Below are 6000 nucleotides of genomic sequence, written 5' to 3' on the forward strand. Positions count from 1 at the left end.
GTCTCCCAGATAACAAATGACAGGATGAGAGGAAACGGCCTCAAGTTGTGGCAGGAGAGGTTCAGATTAGATATTATGAAAAATTCCTTCACTGAAAGGGTTGTCAAGCACTGAAACAGGCTGCTCTGGAAAGTGGTGGAGTCACCATCCCTGGAGGTATTTAAAAGATGTGTAGATGTGGCATTTGAGGACATGGTTTAGTGGTGAACTTGGAAGTGTTATGTTAATGGTTGGCCTTGATGATCTTAAAGATCTTTTCCAACCTAAACAATTCTAACCTTCTATGATTCTAAGAGGGGTTTTTTTGCAATTCTTTTTTTTTTCTTTACTCTGCTCTTGAAGGTGAGGTGATGGACAGGTTCCTCAGTGCGATTTACACTGAGACACAGCTGTACTTACCAGCACCTGACTTTTTGTTGTGAATTGTAGCAAACAGGACTTGTTCCATATTGTGAACTCAAATTTTCCTTTAAGCTAACACCCTCTACTGTTCAGTCCTGCGTATTATGCATAAACAAAACGTAGCCACGATTAAAGTGACTGCTGACTTCTGTGTGGTACAGCAATTTGTAGAGTATTGTCCTAATTTTAGTTTTGTTATTCTTTGAAATGAGTACAGCAGTAATTTAATTACCTGACCTACCCTGTACATCTTTTAGAAAAAGCAACATGCAACAATGTCGCTTTTCAATAGCTTTGATGTAGTACATATCCTTGGGATTTATTTTTCAAAATATCTGTGACTCCTGCTGTGCCAAGAATGGCCTGATCACACTTTTATGTTGTTGAATGTCGGGGTTTTACTTTAGCAATCAGAAGTTTGTGAAGTTGATTTTTCTTACTTTTTATGCTGCATTTTCATTTGACATTGTTACGAATGTTGAATGGAGTTTCCTTGTGAATGGTGATTGCTCATATTTCAAAGTTTGGATCTTAGAGAAGACATTCCTCTTCTATTCTGTGTTTAAAGAGTCCACATGAATGAGTTATCAGACTCAGAACTGCCATGCAAACCAGATATCTGGCTTGCCTACCTCTAAATTACAGGCGTGTGCCATTCACCGGCTGTTTATGTAGCGATCAGTCCATGCTTTGAGGATAAGGGCAAAGCAAATGAAATAGCCCTAGAATGAAATATTATTTGTCACTAGAAGAAGGGTGCTAAAGGCAAAGGGAATCTTAGTTCTTTTCTAGAAAATATAGCTACATGGCAATGGAAAAGGCAGAAGAAACTGAGCAAATTGTTGTTAGATCCATGAAAAGATATTTCTGAGTTCGTCAAAGAGACATCTTTAATCTGTGATTACCAACATTTGGCTGCAGTCTGTCAGCCAGGTTTCCTCAGATTCATTAGTGAGGCCCAGCCATGACAGCAACTGCCATCATAAAGCACAATGAGAAAGGCTTTTAAGCCCCAATTTGTATTTCACGTAAGTGTCTCTCTTTCCTGTGCTTGCTGCTAATGGACCATCATTATGTAACTGGAAATGTCAATTTATTCTGTTTGGAGTAGCTGGGCTGTATCCCTATCAGTGCCTCAGGCCTGACTAGCATTTGCTAAAATTCCCCTAGAGACAGCAGGATAGCTTTATTTTCACTAAGAGATAGGATTGTCCTGAGAACCAACATAAAAAAATAAGTGCTCTTGTGTGTACTTATTATCCCAAGCTAGTCACCTGGGAAACATTAACAAGGCTGCCTTTGCAATCATGTTTGTTTAAATAAAGCAGCATGAAAATTCACAGGAAAATCTCCACAGCTCCCTGAGCATCTGTAGTGCTTTTGCATGGCTCACCGAGCCTGTGTCTTCAGGCAGTCTGACTCACACAAGATGGTAAGTGAACTCACAGGTAGGCTTGCAGTCAGCAGGAATTTCCACACCTCTCCTAGGCCAGGAGCCAGTGTACCTGCTGATGGGTGACCATGTGCTCCCTATCCCTCGGGGCTCTCTTCTGACACAGAACGGGGCAGGGGCACGTCCCGGCTTTTCTGTGAGAGGCTCTGTCTGTGAGCTGCGGTGCGACACAACTGACAGAGCTTTGTGCTCACCGGGGCAGCAGGCAGGAAGGTTCCTTATCTGTCTATGCCTTGGTCTGCTCTTATGCAAATGCCTCTATTTGCCATGTCAGGAACACCAAATAGTATTAAAGGCTTTCAGTTCGTTCTTTGGAAAGTTTAGCCTGTAATGGCTTGTACTGTGATTTCACTTGGAAAAACAACTGGGTCTAGGAGAATGCTAAGGCTGTTGTACATATATCAAGGATCCAATCCTTTTACACCAAAATGTGTGGGATGCTTTTCATTGATTTCAAAGGGACACAGCAGCTGCTGTGCATTCAGCATTTATTTTTATTCAAACCAAGGAAAAGGTCATTCATTTTGGTTAAAAAAAGAATTGCAGAGTCCTATCCTTTCCCCTTACTATACCTCCCCCGCCGTGGTGCAGATTAAGGTAAAATAAATAGAGCTCACTCACTTATAATTAGGACAAGGTGGGGATTACAGGGTAGAACACTGAACAGGTATGTATGCTCTTCTGCTTTTACTTGTCAGAACATCTCTGGCTCTAATGGGGCTAGTTTACAAAAATGGCTTGGCCAGGTTCAGTTTTCTACAGTAGTCAGTTCCTTGCAGGATCAGGCTGATTCAGAATTGTGAAAATACCTGTGATGTGGATTTCACATACCCCATTTGGACATTTCTATCCCTCGTTTCTGTTTATTCTGTCTTTTGGATGCTTTTGTCTTGCATTTGCATGTGTGAATCGCACAGTTTTGTTCAGCGAAGCTCCCATCCCGCAGATCCTCTCCAAATCATAACTCAGATTGTTCATATGAGAATTGCTTTTTAAGGCAGAACAAATCAGTGCTTCTCTTGGGAAGGAAACCAAATGAGCTTTTCTTAGGTTGGCAATTCAGTCCAATTATTTCACTGATCTTTGTTCATTTAATTCATTTGAAGTGGAACAATCAGAAGAAACAGGTCAGAGCTACAATGCAAACAGGAAATTACGATTTCTCAATCTGAGGAAAATGAGATTTTAGAACACATTCCTTTATTTTTTATTTATTTATGAAGCCTTATTCTTTTGTCATGCATCCTAGTAGTGCTTTATTGCAGAGCACAGCAGTCTTGGGAGAACTATTAGAATAACGTCAGTGCCCCTCACAACAGAACTGTAGCTAAAGCCACAGGTACTGTAAATAAGCTCAACTCTATTGATTGCCTGGGACCAGTTTAGAGTAGCTAAAAAATTGCAGTTCACAGGAGGGAAAGGATGAGGTTTCACTTCTTGGATACCATAATTACATAGAAATACAGAGTATCCTCAGCTAGAAGGAACCAATGTGGATCACTAAAGTCCAACCCCTGACCACGCACAGGATAATCCCAAGAATTACACCATGTGCCTGAGAACATTGTCCAAATGCTTCTTGAACTCTGTCAGGCTTGGTGCTGTGACCACTTTCCGATGGGGAGCCTATATCAGTGCCCAACCACCCTCTGGATGCAGAACCTTTTCCCAATATCTAATCTGAATGTTCCCTAACACAGCTTCAGGCCATTCCCTCAGGTCCTATCACTGGTCAGCAGAGAGAAAAGACTGATGCTTGCCCCTCCTCTTCCCCTCATGAGGAAGTTGTAGATTGCTATGATCTCCCCTCCATTTTCTCTTCTTCAGGCTGAAACATATGCTTAATGATAGCATATGTTATCATTAAAAAGTTCAGAAGGAGACTTCTTGCAGTGACACTAAACACTTACTCCTTTTTGACAACAAAGGTTGATTATGTATAGAACTTCTACTCTGGTTATTGACTATCTTCCCCACAGGGCCCGACTCTGTATTTTGGTCTGTGAGGTGTACTGCCTCTATACTGACTGAACTACTGGGGTTTATGCTCAGATGACTAATGACAGGAATTGGCCTGAAGATGTGGAAGGACAGCTCCAACGTAATTCCTGCTTCCAGCTCAGGGCCCGACTCAGCTCAGTGAAATCAGTGAAACTGAACACTGCACCAGCGCTCTGAGCCCAAGCCAGCAGAGAGCAGGGTGGGTTTACAGAACACAGGTCACAGTCTAGCTGGCTTTATCCTCTTCTCAGATCTACTTTTTGCCTCACAGATTAGAAATTCTTCAAAATGCTGTCCTGATGCTGGATGCAGGAGGACACTGCAGTGTATCTTCCAGAAAGCGCTGAGTTTGAATGTTTCCAGTCTATTACGGGCTCAGGATTTCATTCCACAGTGGACTAAGTCAAGGCTCCTATTGCAATTAACTTCTGTTTTTCCAGTGCATTTTGGAGAAGTTACTGATGTGTCACCTACCCTGTTTTTCCCCCCTTTGTTTCTCAGAGGCTACTGGAAACTCACAAGCCCGCTGGTTCTGGAGTTAAAGAGAGGCCCAGCATGTGCGACAAACTCTGGTGAAAGGGAAAGCAATTGGAGAAAGATACCTGTGCATAATTATTTCTTTCTCAGAAGACTGTCAAAGTACATATTACAAAAAAGTGCAAAATATGGACTCAATGATCGCGAAATTTTTCCAATTTCGTTTCCTTTTCCAATTTTAAAGAATATAGCTCAAGATTATGTATAAATTTTATGGTCATTTAGCCATTGTATTATTGTCAGTATTTCTCCAACTCACAGGAATCTAATGAATACAGTAAAATGGACCTATTTATAGACCCCAGCATGATATGAGAGGCTATTTCATTATATGCAAATAAAGGCAAATAACAAGACAGGCAGTGTCCCAAAACAGAAAAAGGAGAAAGGGAAGGCTTTTTGCCCATTTTGTCTCCTGAAAATAGTTTAAGCCATACACTAAAATTAACTTACTGAAGACAAAGGTTTTCTAAGTGTATTGTTTGAAAAAAAGATCGATAGAAAGTATTTTAAGGCATATCACCTCACAAGTAATTTTCTAGTAGCTGTAAGATTTCTAAAACACAGATATTCACCCTGAATTGCTGTTAGAAAGATAGAGCTCTCCCATTCTTTTTTTGCAGTATCACTTTCTTCCTTCAGAGCATAACACACAAAGCACGAAGAAGCAAAACTTTCCAAGGGAAGACAAAGGAATGTAGACCCTTCATATCCCTCAAGCTGTTGCAGAATGTTCCTGCAGTACTTCTTTGTTGATCAATAAGGATAAAAACCTTTCATCTTGGAAGGGTCTTTTGACCAGACGTTGTGTACTGGGTCTGGCTGAGATGGAGTTAATTTTCCCTGCAGCCCATGGTGTAGACCATGGTGAGGCAGCTGTCTCCCTGCAGCCCATGGAAGTCCATGGTGGGACAGACATCCACCTGCAGCTTGTGGAGGGCCCCACACTGGAGCAGGTGGATGCCTGAAGGAGGCTGTGGCCCCCTGAGAAGCCCACACTAGATCAGGATCCTGGCAGGACCTGTGGCCCCATGGAAAGAGGAGACCATGCTGGAGCAGGCTTGCTGGCAGGACTTAAAATGGGGGACTCATGCTGAAGCACCCTGTTCCTGAAGGACTGGACCATGTGGAAGGGACCAACGGTGGAGCAGTTAATGAACAATTGCAGCCCATGGGAAGGACTCATGTTGGAGAAGTTTGGGGAGGACTGTCTCCTGTGGGAGGGACCTCAGGCTGGAGCAAGGGTGGACAGCAAGGAAGAAGGAGTGGCAGAGACAACATGTGATAAACTGACCATAACCCCCCATTCTCTGTGCCTTGTTGTAGTAGGAAGCCAGGGCCTGCAAAGGGTGTGTATCTAGATGAAACACCTGGGAAGTGCAACCAGTGCTTGAGTGTTCTGAGGAACAACAGCAGAGCAGTCTGGCACTTGGTGCACACCTGTTCAGCTAGCTCCCCTACCAGTGCTTCCACAGCACTGCCTGGAGTATTCCTTAAGGGTCAGTCCAGCAGAAAAGGAATGAAAAAAGATGCTCTTCAAATGCTTTCTGCCTTCCTAAGTTTTCTGGTCTGATCCTCAAAAACTCTGTCATTCTGAAGACTGATGT

Source organism: Lepidothrix coronata, unplaced genomic scaffold (genome assembly GCF_001604755.1).
Source record: "Lepidothrix coronata isolate B3197 unplaced genomic scaffold, Lepidothrix_coronata-1.0 Scaffold68, whole genome shotgun sequence".
NCBI lineage: Eukaryota > Metazoa > Chordata > Aves > Passeriformes > Pipridae > Lepidothrix > Lepidothrix coronata.